The 14,825-nt window shown below is 49.8% G+C and overlaps 59 non-coding genes across 59 annotated transcripts; all 59 read right to left on the bottom strand.

Moving 5' to 3' along the window:
- Positions 1 to 88: 88 nt before the first annotated feature.
- On the bottom strand, positions 89 to 162 carry TRNAI-AAU (transfer RNA isoleucine (anticodon AAU)). The gene has a single exon. It is a non-coding gene; the product is annotated as a tRNA-Ile (tRNA).
- A 136-nt stretch (positions 163 to 298) lies between these two features.
- Positions 299 to 372, bottom strand: TRNAI-AAU (transfer RNA isoleucine (anticodon AAU)). The gene has a single exon. It is a non-coding gene; the product is annotated as a tRNA-Ile (tRNA).
- A 137-nt stretch (positions 373 to 509) lies between these two features.
- On the bottom strand, positions 510 to 583 carry TRNAV-AAC (transfer RNA valine (anticodon AAC)). Its single transcript has one exon. It is a non-coding gene; the product is annotated as a tRNA-Val (tRNA).
- A 136-nt stretch (positions 584 to 719) lies between these two features.
- TRNAI-AAU (transfer RNA isoleucine (anticodon AAU)) lies at positions 720 to 793 on the bottom strand. Its single transcript has one exon. It is a non-coding gene; the product is annotated as a tRNA-Ile (tRNA).
- A 137-nt stretch (positions 794 to 930) lies between these two features.
- Positions 931 to 1,004, bottom strand: TRNAI-AAU (transfer RNA isoleucine (anticodon AAU)). The gene has a single exon. It is a non-coding gene; the product is annotated as a tRNA-Ile (tRNA).
- A 348-nt stretch (positions 1,005 to 1,352) lies between these two features.
- On the bottom strand, positions 1,353 to 1,426 carry TRNAI-AAU (transfer RNA isoleucine (anticodon AAU)). Its single transcript has one exon. It is a non-coding gene; the product is annotated as a tRNA-Ile (tRNA).
- Positions 1,427 to 1,562: 136 nt separating this feature from the next.
- Positions 1,563 to 1,636, bottom strand: TRNAI-AAU (transfer RNA isoleucine (anticodon AAU)). The gene has a single exon. It is a non-coding gene; the product is annotated as a tRNA-Ile (tRNA).
- A 559-nt stretch (positions 1,637 to 2,195) lies between these two features.
- TRNAI-AAU (transfer RNA isoleucine (anticodon AAU)) lies at positions 2,196 to 2,269 on the bottom strand. Its single transcript has one exon. It is a non-coding gene; the product is annotated as a tRNA-Ile (tRNA).
- Positions 2,270 to 2,406: 137 nt separating this feature from the next.
- On the bottom strand, positions 2,407 to 2,479 carry TRNAI-AAU (transfer RNA isoleucine (anticodon AAU)). The gene has a single exon. It is a non-coding gene; the product is annotated as a tRNA-Ile (tRNA).
- A 138-nt stretch (positions 2,480 to 2,617) lies between these two features.
- Positions 2,618 to 2,691, bottom strand: TRNAI-AAU (transfer RNA isoleucine (anticodon AAU)). The gene has a single exon. It is a non-coding gene; the product is annotated as a tRNA-Ile (tRNA).
- Positions 2,692 to 2,828: 137 nt separating this feature from the next.
- On the bottom strand, positions 2,829 to 2,902 carry TRNAN-AUU (transfer RNA asparagine (anticodon AUU)). Its single transcript has one exon. It is a non-coding gene; the product is annotated as a tRNA-Asn (tRNA).
- Positions 2,903 to 3,039: 137 nt separating this feature from the next.
- TRNAI-AAU (transfer RNA isoleucine (anticodon AAU)) lies at positions 3,040 to 3,113 on the bottom strand. The gene has a single exon. It is a non-coding gene; the product is annotated as a tRNA-Ile (tRNA).
- Positions 3,114 to 3,248: 135 nt separating this feature from the next.
- Positions 3,249 to 3,322, bottom strand: TRNAI-AAU (transfer RNA isoleucine (anticodon AAU)). The gene has a single exon. It is a non-coding gene; the product is annotated as a tRNA-Ile (tRNA).
- A 137-nt stretch (positions 3,323 to 3,459) lies between these two features.
- TRNAI-AAU (transfer RNA isoleucine (anticodon AAU)) lies at positions 3,460 to 3,533 on the bottom strand. The gene has a single exon. It is a non-coding gene; the product is annotated as a tRNA-Ile (tRNA).
- Positions 3,534 to 3,670: 137 nt separating this feature from the next.
- Positions 3,671 to 3,744, bottom strand: TRNAI-AAU (transfer RNA isoleucine (anticodon AAU)). Its single transcript has one exon. It is a non-coding gene; the product is annotated as a tRNA-Ile (tRNA).
- A 137-nt stretch (positions 3,745 to 3,881) lies between these two features.
- TRNAI-AAU (transfer RNA isoleucine (anticodon AAU)) lies at positions 3,882 to 3,955 on the bottom strand. The gene has a single exon. It is a non-coding gene; the product is annotated as a tRNA-Ile (tRNA).
- Positions 3,956 to 4,091: 136 nt separating this feature from the next.
- On the bottom strand, positions 4,092 to 4,165 carry TRNAI-AAU (transfer RNA isoleucine (anticodon AAU)). The gene has a single exon. It is a non-coding gene; the product is annotated as a tRNA-Ile (tRNA).
- A 136-nt stretch (positions 4,166 to 4,301) lies between these two features.
- TRNAI-AAU (transfer RNA isoleucine (anticodon AAU)) lies at positions 4,302 to 4,375 on the bottom strand. The gene has a single exon. It is a non-coding gene; the product is annotated as a tRNA-Ile (tRNA).
- Positions 4,376 to 4,512: 137 nt separating this feature from the next.
- TRNAI-AAU (transfer RNA isoleucine (anticodon AAU)) lies at positions 4,513 to 4,586 on the bottom strand. Its single transcript has one exon. It is a non-coding gene; the product is annotated as a tRNA-Ile (tRNA).
- A 137-nt stretch (positions 4,587 to 4,723) lies between these two features.
- TRNAI-AAU (transfer RNA isoleucine (anticodon AAU)) lies at positions 4,724 to 4,797 on the bottom strand. Its single transcript has one exon. It is a non-coding gene; the product is annotated as a tRNA-Ile (tRNA).
- Positions 4,798 to 4,934: 137 nt separating this feature from the next.
- On the bottom strand, positions 4,935 to 5,008 carry TRNAI-AAU (transfer RNA isoleucine (anticodon AAU)). The gene has a single exon. It is a non-coding gene; the product is annotated as a tRNA-Ile (tRNA).
- Positions 5,009 to 5,145: 137 nt separating this feature from the next.
- On the bottom strand, positions 5,146 to 5,219 carry TRNAI-AAU (transfer RNA isoleucine (anticodon AAU)). Its single transcript has one exon. It is a non-coding gene; the product is annotated as a tRNA-Ile (tRNA).
- Positions 5,220 to 5,356: 137 nt separating this feature from the next.
- TRNAI-AAU (transfer RNA isoleucine (anticodon AAU)) lies at positions 5,357 to 5,430 on the bottom strand. Its single transcript has one exon. It is a non-coding gene; the product is annotated as a tRNA-Ile (tRNA).
- Positions 5,431 to 5,566: 136 nt separating this feature from the next.
- On the bottom strand, positions 5,567 to 5,640 carry TRNAI-AAU (transfer RNA isoleucine (anticodon AAU)). Its single transcript has one exon. It is a non-coding gene; the product is annotated as a tRNA-Ile (tRNA).
- A 136-nt stretch (positions 5,641 to 5,776) lies between these two features.
- Positions 5,777 to 5,850, bottom strand: TRNAI-AAU (transfer RNA isoleucine (anticodon AAU)). Its single transcript has one exon. It is a non-coding gene; the product is annotated as a tRNA-Ile (tRNA).
- A 137-nt stretch (positions 5,851 to 5,987) lies between these two features.
- Positions 5,988 to 6,061, bottom strand: TRNAI-AAU (transfer RNA isoleucine (anticodon AAU)). Its single transcript has one exon. It is a non-coding gene; the product is annotated as a tRNA-Ile (tRNA).
- Positions 6,062 to 6,409: 348 nt separating this feature from the next.
- TRNAI-AAU (transfer RNA isoleucine (anticodon AAU)) lies at positions 6,410 to 6,483 on the bottom strand. The gene has a single exon. It is a non-coding gene; the product is annotated as a tRNA-Ile (tRNA).
- Positions 6,484 to 6,619: 136 nt separating this feature from the next.
- Positions 6,620 to 6,693, bottom strand: TRNAI-AAU (transfer RNA isoleucine (anticodon AAU)). The gene has a single exon. It is a non-coding gene; the product is annotated as a tRNA-Ile (tRNA).
- Positions 6,694 to 6,830: 137 nt separating this feature from the next.
- Positions 6,831 to 6,904, bottom strand: TRNAV-AAC (transfer RNA valine (anticodon AAC)). The gene has a single exon. It is a non-coding gene; the product is annotated as a tRNA-Val (tRNA).
- A 136-nt stretch (positions 6,905 to 7,040) lies between these two features.
- Positions 7,041 to 7,114, bottom strand: TRNAI-AAU (transfer RNA isoleucine (anticodon AAU)). The gene has a single exon. It is a non-coding gene; the product is annotated as a tRNA-Ile (tRNA).
- A 137-nt stretch (positions 7,115 to 7,251) lies between these two features.
- TRNAI-AAU (transfer RNA isoleucine (anticodon AAU)) lies at positions 7,252 to 7,325 on the bottom strand. Its single transcript has one exon. It is a non-coding gene; the product is annotated as a tRNA-Ile (tRNA).
- A 348-nt stretch (positions 7,326 to 7,673) lies between these two features.
- TRNAI-AAU (transfer RNA isoleucine (anticodon AAU)) lies at positions 7,674 to 7,747 on the bottom strand. The gene has a single exon. It is a non-coding gene; the product is annotated as a tRNA-Ile (tRNA).
- Positions 7,748 to 7,883: 136 nt separating this feature from the next.
- TRNAI-AAU (transfer RNA isoleucine (anticodon AAU)) lies at positions 7,884 to 7,957 on the bottom strand. The gene has a single exon. It is a non-coding gene; the product is annotated as a tRNA-Ile (tRNA).
- Positions 7,958 to 8,516: 559 nt separating this feature from the next.
- Positions 8,517 to 8,590, bottom strand: TRNAI-AAU (transfer RNA isoleucine (anticodon AAU)). Its single transcript has one exon. It is a non-coding gene; the product is annotated as a tRNA-Ile (tRNA).
- Positions 8,591 to 8,727: 137 nt separating this feature from the next.
- On the bottom strand, positions 8,728 to 8,800 carry TRNAI-AAU (transfer RNA isoleucine (anticodon AAU)). Its single transcript has one exon. It is a non-coding gene; the product is annotated as a tRNA-Ile (tRNA).
- Positions 8,801 to 8,938: 138 nt separating this feature from the next.
- Positions 8,939 to 9,012, bottom strand: TRNAI-AAU (transfer RNA isoleucine (anticodon AAU)). The gene has a single exon. It is a non-coding gene; the product is annotated as a tRNA-Ile (tRNA).
- A 137-nt stretch (positions 9,013 to 9,149) lies between these two features.
- Positions 9,150 to 9,223, bottom strand: TRNAN-AUU (transfer RNA asparagine (anticodon AUU)). Its single transcript has one exon. It is a non-coding gene; the product is annotated as a tRNA-Asn (tRNA).
- A 137-nt stretch (positions 9,224 to 9,360) lies between these two features.
- Positions 9,361 to 9,434, bottom strand: TRNAI-AAU (transfer RNA isoleucine (anticodon AAU)). Its single transcript has one exon. It is a non-coding gene; the product is annotated as a tRNA-Ile (tRNA).
- A 136-nt stretch (positions 9,435 to 9,570) lies between these two features.
- On the bottom strand, positions 9,571 to 9,644 carry TRNAI-AAU (transfer RNA isoleucine (anticodon AAU)). The gene has a single exon. It is a non-coding gene; the product is annotated as a tRNA-Ile (tRNA).
- Positions 9,645 to 9,992: 348 nt separating this feature from the next.
- Positions 9,993 to 10,066, bottom strand: TRNAI-AAU (transfer RNA isoleucine (anticodon AAU)). The gene has a single exon. It is a non-coding gene; the product is annotated as a tRNA-Ile (tRNA).
- A 137-nt stretch (positions 10,067 to 10,203) lies between these two features.
- On the bottom strand, positions 10,204 to 10,277 carry TRNAI-AAU (transfer RNA isoleucine (anticodon AAU)). Its single transcript has one exon. It is a non-coding gene; the product is annotated as a tRNA-Ile (tRNA).
- A 136-nt stretch (positions 10,278 to 10,413) lies between these two features.
- TRNAI-AAU (transfer RNA isoleucine (anticodon AAU)) lies at positions 10,414 to 10,487 on the bottom strand. The gene has a single exon. It is a non-coding gene; the product is annotated as a tRNA-Ile (tRNA).
- A 136-nt stretch (positions 10,488 to 10,623) lies between these two features.
- On the bottom strand, positions 10,624 to 10,697 carry TRNAI-AAU (transfer RNA isoleucine (anticodon AAU)). The gene has a single exon. It is a non-coding gene; the product is annotated as a tRNA-Ile (tRNA).
- Positions 10,698 to 10,834: 137 nt separating this feature from the next.
- Positions 10,835 to 10,908, bottom strand: TRNAI-AAU (transfer RNA isoleucine (anticodon AAU)). Its single transcript has one exon. It is a non-coding gene; the product is annotated as a tRNA-Ile (tRNA).
- A 137-nt stretch (positions 10,909 to 11,045) lies between these two features.
- Positions 11,046 to 11,119, bottom strand: TRNAI-AAU (transfer RNA isoleucine (anticodon AAU)). Its single transcript has one exon. It is a non-coding gene; the product is annotated as a tRNA-Ile (tRNA).
- A 137-nt stretch (positions 11,120 to 11,256) lies between these two features.
- On the bottom strand, positions 11,257 to 11,330 carry TRNAI-AAU (transfer RNA isoleucine (anticodon AAU)). The gene has a single exon. It is a non-coding gene; the product is annotated as a tRNA-Ile (tRNA).
- A 136-nt stretch (positions 11,331 to 11,466) lies between these two features.
- TRNAV-AAC (transfer RNA valine (anticodon AAC)) lies at positions 11,467 to 11,540 on the bottom strand. Its single transcript has one exon. It is a non-coding gene; the product is annotated as a tRNA-Val (tRNA).
- Positions 11,541 to 11,676: 136 nt separating this feature from the next.
- TRNAI-AAU (transfer RNA isoleucine (anticodon AAU)) lies at positions 11,677 to 11,750 on the bottom strand. Its single transcript has one exon. It is a non-coding gene; the product is annotated as a tRNA-Ile (tRNA).
- Positions 11,751 to 11,887: 137 nt separating this feature from the next.
- On the bottom strand, positions 11,888 to 11,961 carry TRNAI-AAU (transfer RNA isoleucine (anticodon AAU)). Its single transcript has one exon. It is a non-coding gene; the product is annotated as a tRNA-Ile (tRNA).
- Positions 11,962 to 12,309: 348 nt separating this feature from the next.
- Positions 12,310 to 12,383, bottom strand: TRNAI-AAU (transfer RNA isoleucine (anticodon AAU)). Its single transcript has one exon. It is a non-coding gene; the product is annotated as a tRNA-Ile (tRNA).
- Positions 12,384 to 12,519: 136 nt separating this feature from the next.
- Positions 12,520 to 12,593, bottom strand: TRNAI-AAU (transfer RNA isoleucine (anticodon AAU)). The gene has a single exon. It is a non-coding gene; the product is annotated as a tRNA-Ile (tRNA).
- A 559-nt stretch (positions 12,594 to 13,152) lies between these two features.
- On the bottom strand, positions 13,153 to 13,226 carry TRNAI-AAU (transfer RNA isoleucine (anticodon AAU)). The gene has a single exon. It is a non-coding gene; the product is annotated as a tRNA-Ile (tRNA).
- A 137-nt stretch (positions 13,227 to 13,363) lies between these two features.
- TRNAI-AAU (transfer RNA isoleucine (anticodon AAU)) lies at positions 13,364 to 13,436 on the bottom strand. The gene has a single exon. It is a non-coding gene; the product is annotated as a tRNA-Ile (tRNA).
- Positions 13,437 to 13,574: 138 nt separating this feature from the next.
- Positions 13,575 to 13,648, bottom strand: TRNAI-AAU (transfer RNA isoleucine (anticodon AAU)). The gene has a single exon. It is a non-coding gene; the product is annotated as a tRNA-Ile (tRNA).
- Positions 13,649 to 13,785: 137 nt separating this feature from the next.
- Positions 13,786 to 13,859, bottom strand: TRNAN-AUU (transfer RNA asparagine (anticodon AUU)). Its single transcript has one exon. It is a non-coding gene; the product is annotated as a tRNA-Asn (tRNA).
- A 137-nt stretch (positions 13,860 to 13,996) lies between these two features.
- Positions 13,997 to 14,070, bottom strand: TRNAI-AAU (transfer RNA isoleucine (anticodon AAU)). Its single transcript has one exon. It is a non-coding gene; the product is annotated as a tRNA-Ile (tRNA).
- Positions 14,071 to 14,205: 135 nt separating this feature from the next.
- Positions 14,206 to 14,279, bottom strand: TRNAI-AAU (transfer RNA isoleucine (anticodon AAU)). Its single transcript has one exon. It is a non-coding gene; the product is annotated as a tRNA-Ile (tRNA).
- Positions 14,280 to 14,416: 137 nt separating this feature from the next.
- TRNAI-AAU (transfer RNA isoleucine (anticodon AAU)) lies at positions 14,417 to 14,490 on the bottom strand. Its single transcript has one exon. It is a non-coding gene; the product is annotated as a tRNA-Ile (tRNA).
- A 137-nt stretch (positions 14,491 to 14,627) lies between these two features.
- TRNAN-AUU (transfer RNA asparagine (anticodon AUU)) lies at positions 14,628 to 14,701 on the bottom strand. The gene has a single exon. It is a non-coding gene; the product is annotated as a tRNA-Asn (tRNA).
- Between the last annotated feature and the right edge of the window lie 124 nt (positions 14,702 to 14,825).

Below are 14,825 nucleotides of genomic sequence, written 5' to 3'. Positions count from 1 at the left end.
TTCGGTCATCATCAATATATTTGTCTTTAAATATTCTAGCTACACACCCGACACCACGTGACGGCCAGTAGAACACAATAAAAAGGACTGTCCTGCGCAGGAATCGAACCTACCACCTTCGCGTTATTAGCACGACGCTCTAACCGACTGAGCTAACAGGCCGGAGTAGCGAGCGCGGCTTCTAACACTGGGCATACATCTTCGGTAACTTTCGGTCATCATCAATAAATTGGTCTTTAAATTGTCTAGATACACACCCGACACCAAGTGACGGCCAGTAGAACACAATAAAAAGTACTGTCCTGCGCAGAGATCGAACCTACGACCTTCGCGTTATTAGCACGACGCTCTAACCGACTGAGCTATCAGGCCGGAGTAGCGAGTGCGGCTTCTAACACTGGGGTTACGCCTTCGGTACACATTCGGTCATCATCAATAGATTGGTCCTTAAATTGTCTAGCTTCACACCCGACACCAGGTGACGGCCAGTAGAACATAATAAAAAATACTGGCCTGCGCAGGGATCGAACCTACGACCTTCGCGTTGTTAGCACGACGCTCTAACCGACTGAGTTATCAGGCCGGAGTAGCGAGTGCAGCTTCTAACACTGGGCTTACGCCTTCGGTACACATTCGATCATCATCATAAATTGGTCTTTAAATTGTCTAGCTACACACCCGACACCAGGTGACGGCCAGTAGAACACAATAAAAAATACTGGCCTGCGCAGGGATCGAACCTAATACCTTCGCGTTATTAGCACGACGCTCTAACCGACTGAGCTAGCAGGCCGCAGTAGCGAATGCGGCTTCTAACACTGGGCATACGCCTTCCGAACACATTCAGTCATCATCAATAAATTGGTCTTTAAATTGTCTAGCTACACACCCGACACCAGGTGATGGCCAGTAGAACACAATAAAAAGTACTGGCCTGCGCAGGGATCGAACCTACGACCTTCGCGTTATTAGCACGACGCTCTGACCGACTGAGCTAGCAGGCCGGAGTAGCGACTGCGGCTTCTAACACTGGGCATACACCTTCGGTACACATCCGGTCATCATCAATAAATTGGTCTTTAATTTGTCTAGCTACCCACACGACACCAGGTGACGGCCAGTAGAACACAATAAAAAGTACTGTCCTGCGCAAGGATCGAACCTACTACCTTCGCGTTACTAGCACGACGCTCTAACCGACTGAGCTAAAAGGCCGGAGTAGCGTGCGCGGCTTCTAACACTGGGCATACACCTTCGGTACACATTCGGTCATCATCAATAAATTGGTCTTTAAATTGTCTAGATACACACCCGACACCAAGTGACGGCCAGTAGAACACAATAAAAAATACTGGCCTGCGCAGGGATCGAACCTAAGACCTTCGCGTTATTAGCACGACGCTCTAACCGACTGAGCTAGCAGGCCGCAGTAGCGAGTGCGGCTTCTAACACTGGGCTTACGCCTTCGGTACACATTCGGTCATCATCAATAAATTGGTCCTTAAATTGTCTAGCTACACACCCGACACCAGGTGACGGCCAGTAGAACACAAAAGATGTACTGGCCTGCGCAGGCATCGAACCTAAGACTTTCGCGTTATTAGCACGACGCTCTAACTGACTGAGCTAGCAGGCCGCAGTAGCGAGTGCGGCTTCTAACACTGGGCATACGCCTTCCGTACACATTCGGTCATCATCAATAAATTGGTCTTTAAATTGTCTAGCTACACACCCGACACCAGGTGACGGCCAGTAGAACACAATAAAAAGTACTGTCCAGCGCAGGGATCGAACCTACTACCTTCGCGTTATTAGCACGACGCTATAACCGACTGAGCTAACAGGCCGGAGTAGCGAGCGCGGCTTCTAACACTGGGCATACATCTTCGGTACACATTCGGTCATCATCAATAAATTGGTCTTTAAATTGTCTAGCTACACATCCGAGACCAGGTGACGGCCAGTAGAACACAACAAAAAGTACTGTCCTGCGCAGGGATCGAACCTACGACCTTGGCGTTAATAGCACGACGCTCTAACCGACTGCGCTATCAGGCCGGAGTAGCGAGTGCGGCTTCTAACACTGGGCTTACGCCTTCGGTACACATTCGGTCATCATCAATATATTGGTCTTTAAATTGTCTAGCTACACACCCGACACCACGTGACGGCCAGTCGAACACAATAAAAAGTACTGTCCTGAGCAGGAATCGAACCTACTACCTTCGCGTTATTAGCACGACGCTATAACCGACTGAGCTAACAGGCCGGAGTAGCGAGCGCGGCTTCTAACACTGGGCATACATCTTCGGTACACATTCGGTCATCATCAATAAATTGGTCTTTGAATTGTCTGGCTACACACCCGACACCAGGTGAGGGCCAGTAGAACACAATAAAAAGTACTGTACTGCGCAGAGATCGAACCTACGACTTTCGCGTTATTAGCACGACGCTCTAACCGACTGAGCTAGCAGGCCGCAGTGGCGAGTGCGGCTTCTAACACTGGGCATACGCCTTCCGAACACATTCGGTCATCATCAATAAATTGGTCTTCAAATTGTCTAGCTACACACCCGACACCAGGTGACGGCCAGTAGAACACAATAAAAAGTACTGCCCTGCACAGGGATCGAACCTACGACCTTCGCGTTATTAGCACGACGCTCTAACCGACTGAGCTAGCAGGCCGCAGTGGCGAGTGCGGCTTCTAACACTGGGCTTACGCCTTCGGTACACATTCGGTCACCATCAATAAATTGGTCTTTAAATTGTCTATCTACACACCTGACACCAGGTGACGGCCAGTAGAACACAATAAAAAGTACTGTCCTGCGCAGGGATCGAACCTACGACCTTGGCGTTAATAGCACGACGCTCTAACCGACTGAGCTATCAGGCCGGATTAGCGAGAGCGGCTTCTAACACTGGGCTTACGCCTTCGGTACACATTCGGTCATCATCAATAAATTGGTCCTTAAATTGTCTAGCTACACACCCGACACCAGGTGACGGCCAGTAGAACATAATAAAAAATACTGGCCTGCGCAGGGATCGAACCTACGACCTTCGCGTTATTAGCACGACGCTCTAACCGACTGAGTTATCAGGCCGGAATAGCTAGTGAAGCTTCTAACACTGGGCTTACGCCTTCGGTACACATTCGATCATCATCATAAATTGGACTTTAAATTGTCTGGTTACACACCCGACACCAGGTGACGGCCAGTAGAACACAATAAAAATACTGGCCTGGGCAGGGATCGAACCTAAGACCTTCGCGTTATTAGCACGACGCTCTAACCGACTGAGCTAGCAGGCCGCAGTGGCGAGTGCGGCTTCTAACACTGGGCATACGCCTTCCGAACACATTCGGTCATCATCAATAAATTGGTCTTCAAATTGTCTAGCTACACACCCGACACCAGGTGACGGCCAGTAGAACACAATAAAAAGTACTGCCCTGCACAGGGATCGAACCTACGACCTTCGCGTTATTAGCACGACGCTCTGACCGACTGAGCTAGCAGGCCGGAGTAGCGACTGCGGCTTCTAACACTGGGCATACACCTTCGGTACACATCCGGTCATCATCAATAAATTGGTCTTTAAATTGTCTAGCTACACACACGACACCAGGTGACGGCCAGTAGAACACAATAAAAAGTACTGTCCTGCGCAAGGATCGAACCTACTACCTTCGCGTTATTAGCACGACGCTCTAACCGACTGAGCTAACAGGCCGGAGTAGCGAGCGCGGCTTCTAACACTGGGCATACACTTTCGGTACACATTCGGTCATCATCATTAAATTGGTCTTTAAATTGTCTAGCTGCACACCCGACACCAGGTGACGGCCAGTAGAACACAATAAAAAGTACTGGCCTGCGCAGGGATCTAACCTACGACCTTCGCGTTATTAGCACGACGCTCTAACCGACTGAGCTAGAAGGCCGGAGTAGCGAGTGCGGCTTCTAACACTGGGCATACGCCTCGGTACACGTTCGGTCATCATCAATAAATTGGTCTTTAAATTGTCTAGCGACACACCTGACACCACGTGACGGCCAGTAGAACACAATAAAAAGTACTGGCCTGCGGGGGGATCGAACCTACGACCTTCGCGTTATTAGCACGACGCTCTAACCGACTGAGCTAGCAGGCCGGAGTTGCCAGTGCGGCTTCTAACACTGGGCATACGCCTTCGGTAAACATTCGGTCATTATCAATAAATTGGTCTTTAAAAATTCTCGCTACACACCCGACACCAGGTGACGGCCAGTAGAACACAATAAATGTACTGGCCTGCGCAGGCATCGAACCTAAGACTTTCGCGTTATTAGCACGATGCTCTAACCGACTGAGCTAGCAGGCCGCAGTAGCGAGTGCGGCTTCTAACACTGGGCTTACGCCTTCCGTACACATTCGGTCATCATCAATAAATTGGTCTTTAAATTGTCTAGCTACACACCCGACACCAGGTGACGGCCAGTAGAACACAATAAAAAGTACTGTCCTGCGCAGGGATCGAACCTACTACCTTCGCGTTATTAGCACGACGCTATAACCGACTGAGCTAACAGGCCGGAGTAGCGAGCGCGGCTTCTAACACTGGGCATACATCTTCGGTACACATTCGGTCATCATCAATAAATTGGTCTTTAAATTGTCTAGATACACACCCGACACCAGGTGACGGCCAGTAGAACACAATAAAAAATACTGGCCTGCACAGGGATCGAACCTAAGACCTTCGCGTTATTCGCACGACGCTCTAACCGACTGAGCTAGCAGGCCGCAGTAGCGAGTGCGGCTTCTAACACTGGGCATACGCCTTCGGTACACATTCGGTCATCATCAATAAATTGGTCTTTAAAATGTCTAGCTGCACACCCGACACCAGGTGACGGCCAGTAGAACACAATAAAAAGTACTGTCCTGCGCAAGGATCGAACCTACTACCTTCGCGTTATTAGCACGACGCTCTAACCGACTGAGCTAACAGGCCGGAGTAGCGAGCGCGGCTTCTAACACTGGGCATACACTTTCGGTACACATTCGGTCATCATCATTAAATTGGTCTTTAAATTGTCTAGATACACACCCGACACCAGGTGACGGCCAGTAGAACACAATAAAAAATACTCGCCTGCGCAGGGATCGAACCTAAGCCCTTCGCGTCATTAGCACGACGCTCTAACCGACTGAGCTAGCAGGCCGCTGTAGCGAGTGCGGCTTCTAACACTGGGCATACGCCTTCGGTACACATTCGGTCATCATCAATAAATTGGTCTTTAAAATGTCTAGCTGCACACCCGACACCAGGTGACGGCCAGTAGAACACAATAAAAAGTACTGGCCTGCGCAGGGATCTAACCTACGACCTTCGCGTTATTAGCACGACGCTCTAACCGACTGAGCTAGAAGGCCGGAGTAGCGAGTGCGGCTTCTAACACTGGGCATACGCCTCGGTACACGTTCGGTCATCATCAATAAATTGGTCTTTAAATTGTCTAGCGACACACCTGACACCACGTGACGGCCAGTAGAACACAATAAAAAGTACTGGCCTGCGGGGGGATCGAACCTACGACCTTCGCGTTATTAGCACGACGCTCTAACCGACTGAGCTAGCAGGCCGGAGTTGCCAGTGCGGCTTCTAACACTGGGCATACGCCTTCGGTAAACATTCGGTCATTATCAATAAATTGGTCTTTAAAAATTCTCGCTACACACCCGACACCAGGTGACGGCCAGTAGAACACAATAAATGTACTGGCCTGCGCAGGCATCGAACCTAAGACTTTCGCGTTATTAGCACGATGCTCTAACCGACTGAGCTAGCAGGCCGCAGTAGCGAGTGCGGCTTCTAACACTGGGCTTACGCCTTCCGTACACATTCGGTCATCATCAATAAATTGGTCTTTAAATTGTCTAGCTACACACCCGACACCAGGTGACGGCCAGTAGAACACAATAAAAAGTACTGTCCTGCGCAGGGATCGAACCTACTACCTTCGCGTTATTAGCACGACGCTATAACCGACTGAGCTAACAGGCCGGAGTAGCGAGCGCGGCTTCTAACACTGGGCATACATCTTCGGTACACATTCGGTCATCATCAATAAATTGGTCTTTGAATTGTCTAGCTACACACCCGACACCAGGTGAGGGCCAGTAGAACACAATAAAAAGTACTGTACTGCGCAGAGATCGAACCTACGACCTTGGCGTTATTAGCACGACGCTCTAACCGACTGAGCAATCAGGCCAGAGTAGCGAGTGTGGCTTCTAACACTGGGCTTACGCCTTCGGTACACATTCGGTCATCATCAATATATTTGTCTTTAAATATTCTAGCTACACACCCGACACCACGTGACGGCCAGTAGAACACAATAAAAAGGACTGTCCTGCGCAGGAATCGAACCTACTACCTTCGCGTTATTAGCACGACGCTCTAACCGACTGAGCTAACAGGCCGGAGTAGCGAGCGCGGCTTCTAACACTGGGCATACATCTTCGGTAACTTTCGGTCATCATCAATAAATTGGTCTTTAAATTGTCTAGATACACACCCGACACCAAGTGACGGCCAGTAGAACACAATAAAAAGTACTGTCCTGCGCAGAGATCGAACCTACGACCTTCGCGTTATTAGCACGACGCTCTAACCGACTGAGCTATCAGGCCGGAGTAGCGAGTGCGGCTTCTAACACTGGGGTTACGCCTTCGGTACACATTCGGTCATCATCAATAGATTGGTCCTTAAATTGTCTAGCTTCACACCCGACACCAGGTGACGGCCAGTAGAACATAATAAAAAATACTGGCCTGCGCAGGGATCGAACCTACGACCTTCGCGTTGTTAGCACGACGCTCTAACCGACTGAGTTATCAGGCCGGAGTAGCGAGTGCAGCTTCTAACACTGGGCTTACGCCTTCGGTACACATTCGATCATCATCATAAATTGGTCTTTAAATTGTCTAGCTACACACCCGACACCAGGTGACGGCCAGTAGAACACAATAAAAAATACTGGCCTGCGCAGGGATCGAACCTAATACCTTCGCGTTATTAGCACGACGCTCTAACCGACTGAGCTAGCAGGCCGCAGTAGCGAATGCGGCTTCTAACACTGGGCATACGCCTTCCGAACACATTCAGTCATCATCAATAAATTGGTCTTTAAATTGTCTAGCTACACACCCGACACCAGGTGACGGCCAGTAGAACACAATAAAAAGTACTGGCCTGCGCAGGGATCGAACCTACGACCTTCGCGTTATTAGCACGACGCTCTGACCGACTGAGCTAGCAGGCCGGAGTAGCGACTGCGGCTTCTAACACTAGGCATACACCTTCGGTACACATCCGGTCATCATCAATAAATTGGTCTTTAATTTGTCTAGCTACCCACACGACACCAGGTGACGGCCAGTAGAACACAATAAAAAGTACTGTCCTGCGCAAGGATCGAACCTACTACCTTCGCGTTACTAGCACGACGCTCTAACCGACTGAGCTAAAAGGCCGGAGTAGCGTGCGCGGCTTCTAACACTGGGCATACACCTTCGGTACACATTCGGTCATCATCAATAAATTGGTCTTTAAATTGTCTAGATACACACCCGACACCAAGTGACGGCCAGTAGAACACAATAAAAAATACTGGCCTGCGCAGGAATCGAACCTAAGACCTTCGCGTTATTAGCACGACGCTCTAACCGACTGAGCTAGCAGGCCGCAGTAGCGAGTGCGGCTTCTAACACTGGGCTTACGCCTTCGGTACACATTCGGTCATCATCAATAAATTGGTCCTTAAATTGTCTAGCTACACACCCGACACCAGGTGACGGCCAGTAGAACACAAAAGATGTACTGGCCTGCGCAGGCATCGAACCTAAGACTTTCGCGTTATTAGCACGACGCTCTAACTGACTGAGCTAGCAGGCCGCAGTAGCGAGTGCGGCTTCTAACACTGGGCATACGCCTTCCGTACACATTCGGTCATCATCAAAAAATTGGTCTTTAAATTGTCTAGCTACACACCCGACACCAGGTGACGGCCAGTAGAACACAATAAAAAGTACTGTCCAGCGCAGGGATCGAACCTACTACCTTCGCGTTATTAGCACGACGCTATAACCGACTGAGCTAACAGGCCGGAGTAGCGAGCGCGGCTTCTAACACTGGGCATACATCTTCGGTACACATTCGGTCATCATCAATAAATTGGTCTTTAAATTGTCTAGCTACACATCCGAGACCAGGTGACGGCCAGTAGAACACAACAAAAAGTACTGTCCTGCGCAGGGATCGAACCTACGACCTTGGCGTTAATAGCACGACGCTCTAACCGACTGCGCTATCAGGCCGGAGTAGCGAGTGCGGCTTCTAACACTGGGCTTACGCCTTCGGTACACATTCGGTCATCATCAATATATTGGTCTTTAAATTGTCTAGCTACACACCCGACACCACGTGACGGCCAGTCGAACACAATAAAAAGTACTGTCCTGCGCAGGAATCGAACCTACTACCTTCGCGTTATTAGCACGACGCTATAACCGACTGAGCTAACAGGCCGGAGTAGCGAGCGCGGCTTCTAACACTGGGCATACATCTTCGGTACACATTCGGTCATCATCAATAAATTGGTCTTTGAATTGTCTAGCTACACACCCGACACCAGGTGAGGGCCAGTAGAACACAATAAAAAGTACTGTACTGCGCAGAGATCGAACCTACGACTTTCGCGTTATTAGCACGACGCTCTAACCGACTGAGCTAGCAGGCCGCAGTGGCGAGTGCGGCTTCTAACACTGGGCATACGCCTTCCGAACACATTCGGTCATCATCAATAAATTGGTCTTCAAATTGTCTAGCTACACACCCGACACCAGGTGACGGCCAGTAGAACACAATAAAAAGTACTGCCCTGCACAGGGATCGAACCTACGACCTTCGCGTTATTAGCACGACGCTCTAACCGACTGAGCTAGCAGGCCGCAGTGGCGAGTGCGGCTTCTAACACTGGGCTTACGCCTTCGGTACACATTCGGTCACCATCAATAAATTGGTCTTTAAATTGTCTATCTACACACCTGACACCAGGTGACGGCCAGTAGAACACAATAAAAAGTACTGTCCTGCGCAGGGATCGAACCTACGACCTTGGCGTTAATAGCACGACGCTCTAACCGACTGAGCTATCAGGCCGGATTAGCGAGAGCGGCTTCTAACACTGGGCTTACGCCTTCGGTACACATTCGGTCATCATCAATAAATTGGTCCTTAAATTGTCTAGCTACACACCCGACACCAGGTGACGGCCAGTAGAACATAATAAAAAATACTGGCCTGCGCAGGGATCGAACCTACGACCTTCGCGTTATTAGCACGACGCTCTAACCGACTGAGTTATCAGGCCGGAATAGCGAGTGAAGCTTCTAACACTGGGCTTACGCCTTCGGTACACATTCGATCATCATCATAAATTGGACTTTAAATTGTCTGGCTACACACCCGACACCAGGTGACGGCCAGTAGCACACAATAAAAAGTACTGGCCTGCGCAGGGATCGAACCTACGACCTTCGCGTTATTAGCACGACGCTCTGACCGACTGAGCTAGCAGGCCGGAGTAGCGACTGCGGCTTCTAACACTGGGCATACACCTTCGGTACACATCCGGTCATCATCAATAAATTGGTCTTTAATTTGTCTAGCTACCCACACGACACCAGGTGACGGCCAGTAGAACACAATAAAAAGTACTGTCCTGCGCAAGGATCGAACCTACTACCTTCGCGTTACTAGCACGACGCTCTAACCGACTGAGCTAAAAGGCCGGAGTAGCGTGCGCGGCTTCTAACACTGGGCATACACCTTCGGTACACATTCGGTCATCATCAATAAATTGGTCTTTAAATTGTCTAGATACACACCCGACACCAAGTGACGGCCAGTAGAACACAATAAAAAATACTGGCCTGCGCAGGGATCGAACCTAAGACCTTCGCGTTATTAGCACGACGCTCTAACCGACTGAGCTAGCAGGCCGCAGTAGCGAGTGCGGCTTCTAACACTGGGCATACGCCTTCGGTACACATTCGGTCATCATCAATAAATTGGTCTTTAAAATGTCTAGCTGCACACCCGACACCAGGTGACGGCCAGTAGAACACAATAAAAAGTACTGGCCTGCGCAGGGATCTAACCTAGGACCTTCGCGTTATTAGCACGACGCTCTAACCGACTGAGCTAGAAGGCTGGAGTAGCGAGTGCTGCTTCTAACACTGGGCATACGCCTCGGTACACATTCGGTCATCATCAATAAATTGGTCTTTAAATTGTCTAGCTACACACGAGACACCAGGTAACGGCCAGTAGAACACAATGAAAAGTACTGGCCTGCGGGGGGATCGAACCTACGACCTTCGCGTTATTAGCACGACGCTCTAACCTTTTGAGCTAGCAGGCCGGAGTTGCCAGTGCGGCTTCTAACACTGGGCATACGCCTTCGGTACACATTCGGTCATCATCAATAAATTGGTCTTTAAAAGTTCTCGCTACACACCCGACACCAGGTGACGGCCAGTAGAACACAATAAATGTACTGGCCTGCGCAGGCATCGAACCTAAGACTTTCGCGTTATTAGCACGATGCTCTAACCGACTGAGCTAGCAGGCCGCAGTAGCGAGTGCAGCTTCTAACACTGGGCATACGCCTTCCGTACACATTCGGTCATCATCAATAAATTGGTCTTTAAATTGTCTGGCTACACACCCGACACCAGGTGACGGCCAGTAGAACACAATAAAAAGTACTGTCCTGCGCAGGAATCGAACCTACTACCTTCGCGTTATTAGCACGACGCTATAACCGACTGAGCTAACAGGCCGGAGTAGCGAGCGCGGCTTCTAACACTGGGCATACATCTTCGGTACACATTCGGTCATCATCAATAAATTGATCTTTAAATTGTCTAGCTACACACCCGACACCAGGTGACGGCCAGTAGAACACAATAAAAAGTACTGTCCTGCGCAGGGATCGAACCTACGACCTTGGCGTTATTAGCACGACGCTCTAACCGACTGAGCAATCAGGCCAGAGTAGCGAGTGTGGCTTCTAACACTGGGCTTACGCCTTCGGTACACATTCGGTCATCATCAATATATTTGTCTTTAAATATTCTAGCTACACACCCGACACCACGTGACGGCCAGTAGAACACAATAAAAAGGACTGTCCTGCGCAGGAATCGAACCTACCACCTTCGCGTTATTAGCACGACGCTCTAACCGACTGAGCTAACAGGCCGGAGTAGCGAGCGCGGCTTCTAACACTGGGCATACATCTTCGGTAACTTTCGGTCATCATCAATAAATTGGTCTTTAAATTGTCTAGATACACACCCGACACCAAGTGACGGCCAGTAGAACACAATAAAAAGTACTGGCCTGCGCAGGGATCGAACCTACGACCTTCGCGTTGTTAGCACGACGCTCTAACCGACTGAGTTATCAGGCCGGAGTAGCGAGTGCAGCTTCTAACACTGGGCTTACGCCTTCGGTACACATTCGATCATCATCATAAATTGGTCTTTAAATTGTCTAGCTACACACCCGACACCAGGTGACGGCCAGTAGAACACAATAAAAAATACTGGCCTGCGCAGGGATCGAACCTAATACCTTCGCGTTATTAGCACGACGCTCTAACCGACTGAGCTAGCAGGCCGCAGTAGCGAATGTGGCTTCTAACACTGGGCATACGCCTTCCGAACACATTCAGTCATCATCAATAAATTGGTCTTTAAATTGTCTAGCTACACACCCGACACCAGGTGACGGCCAGTAGAACACAATAAAAAGTACTGGCCTGCGCAGGGATCGAACCTACGACCTTCGCGTTATTAGCACGACGCTCTGACCGACTGAGCTAGCAGGCCGGAGTAGCGACTGCGGCTTCTAACACTGGGCATACACCTTCGGTACACATCCGGTCATCATCAATAAATTGGTCTTTAATTTGTCTAGCTACCCACACGACACCAGGTGACGGCCAGTAGAACACAATAAAAAGTACTGTCCTGCGCAAGGATCGAACCTACTACCTTCGCGTTACTAGCACGACGCTCTAACCGACTGAGCTAAAAGGCCGGAGTAGCGTGCGCGGCTTCTAACACTGGGCATACACCTTCGGTACACATTCGGTCATCATCAATAAATTGGTCTTTAAATTGTCTAGATACACACCCGACACCAAGTGACGGCCAGTAGAACACAATAAAAAATACTGGCCTGCGCAGGGATCGAACCTAAGACCTTCGCGTTATTAGCACGACGCTCTAACCGACTGAGCTAGCAGGCCGCAGTAGCGAGTGCGGCTTCTAACACTGGGCTTACGCCTTCGGTACACATTCGGTCATCATCAATAAATTGGTCCTTAAATTGTCTAGCTACACACCCGACACCAGGTGACGGCCAGTAGAACACAAAAGATGTACTGGCCTGCGCAGGCATCGAACCTAAGACTTTCGCGTTATTAGCACGACGCTCTAACTGACTGAGCTAGCAGGCCGCAGTAGCGAGTGCGGCTTCTAACACTGGGCATACGCCTTCCGTACACATTCGGTCATCATCAATAAATTGGTCTTTAAATTGTCTAGCTACACACCCGACACCAGGTGACGGCCAGTAGAACACAATAAAAAGTACTGTCCAGCGCAGGGATCGAACCTACTACCTTCGCGTTATTAGCACGACGCTATAACCGACTGAGCTAACAGGCCGGAGTAGCGAGCGCGGCTTCTAACACTGGGCATACATCTTCGGTACACATTCGGTCATCATCAATAAATTGGTCTTTAAATTGTCTAGCTACACATCCGAGACCAGGTGACGGCCAGTAGAACACAACAAAAAGTACTGTCCTGCGCAGGGATCGAACCTACGACCTTGGCGTTAATAGCACGACGCTCTAACCGACTGCGCTATCAGGCCGGAGTAGCGAGTGCGGCTTCTAACACTGGGCTTACGCCTTCGGTACACATTCGGTCATCATCAATATATTGGTCTTTAAATTGTCTAGCTACACACCCGACACCACGTGACGGCCAGTCGAACACAATAAAAAGTACTGTCCTGAGCAGGAATCGAACCTACTACCTTCGCGTTATTAGCACGACGCTATAACCGACTGAGCTAACAGGCCGGAGTAGCGAGCGCGGCTTCTAACACTGGGCATACATCTTCGGTACACATTCGGTCATCATCAATAAATTGGTCTTTGAATTGTCTAGCTACACACCCGACACCAGGTGAGGGCCAGTAGAACACAATAAAAAGTACTGTACTGCGCAGAGATCGAACCTACGACTTTCGCGTTATTAGCACGACGCTCTAACCGACTGAGCTAGCAGGCCGCAGTGGCGAGTGCGGCTTCTAACACTGGGCATACGCCTTCCGAACACATTCGGTCATCATCAATAAATTGGTCTTCAAATTGTCTAGCTACACACCCGACACCAGGTGACGGCCAGTAGAACACAATAAAAAGTACTGCCCTGCACAGGGATCGAACCTACGACCTTCGCGTTATTAGCACGACGCTCTAACCGACTGAGCTAGCAGGCCGCAGTGGCGAGTGCGGCTTCTAACACTGGGCTTACGCCTTCGGTACACATTCGGTCACCATCAATAAATTGGTCTTTAAATTGTCTATCTACACACCTGACACCAGGTGACGGCCAGTAGAACACAATAAAAAGTACTGTCCTGCGCAGGGATCGAACCTACGACCTTGGCGTTAATAGCACGACGCTCTAACCGACTGAGCTATCAGGCCGGATTAGCGAGAGCGGCTTCTAACACTGGGCTTACGCCTTCGGTACACATTCGGTCATCATCAATAAATTGGTCCTTAAATTGTCTAGCTACACACCCGACACCAGGTGACGGCCAGTAGAACATAATAAAAAATACTGGCCTGCGCAGGGATCGAACCTACGACCTTCGCGTTATTAGCACGACGCTCTAACCGACTGAGTTATCAGGCCGGAATAGCGAGTGAAGCTTCTAACACTGGGCTTACGCCTTCGGTACACATTCGATCATCATCATAAATTGGACTTTAAATTGTCTGGCTACACACCCGACACCAGGTGACGGCCAGTAGAACACAATAAAAATACTGGCCTGGGCAGGGATCGAACCTAAGACCTTCGCGTTATTAGCACGACGCTCTAACCGACTGAGCTAGCAGGCCGCAGTGGCGAGTGCGGCTTCTAACACTGGGCATACGCCTTCCGAACACATTCGGTCATCATCAATAAATTGGTCTTCAAATTGTCTAGCTACACACCCGACACCAGGTGACGGCCAGTAGAACACAATAAAAAGTACTGCCCTGCACAGGGATCGAACCTACGACCTTCGCGTTATTAGCACGACGCTCTAACCGACTGAGCTAGCAGGCCGCAGTGGCGAGTGCGGCTTCTAACACTGGGCTTACGCCTTCGGTACACATTCGGTCACCATCAATAAATTGGTCTTTAAATTGTCTATCTACACACCTGACACCAGGTGACGGCCAGTAGAACACAATAAAAAGTACTGTCCTGCGCAGGGATCGAACCTACGACCTTGGCGTTAATAGCACGACGCTCTAACCGACTGAGCTATCAGGCCGGATTAGCGAGAGCGGCTTCTAACACTGGGCTTACGCCTTCGGTACACATTCGGTCATCATCAATAAATTGGTCCTTAAATTGTCTAGCTACACACCCGACACCAGGTGACGGCCAGTAGAACA

Source organism: Rhipicephalus microplus, chromosome X (assembly GCF_043290135.1).
Source record: "Rhipicephalus microplus isolate Deutch F79 chromosome X, USDA_Rmic, whole genome shotgun sequence".
In the NCBI taxonomy this organism is placed as follows: Eukaryota; Metazoa; Arthropoda; class Arachnida; order Ixodida; family Ixodidae; genus Rhipicephalus; species Rhipicephalus microplus.
This window is presented reverse-complemented; position numbering and strand designations above follow the sequence as displayed.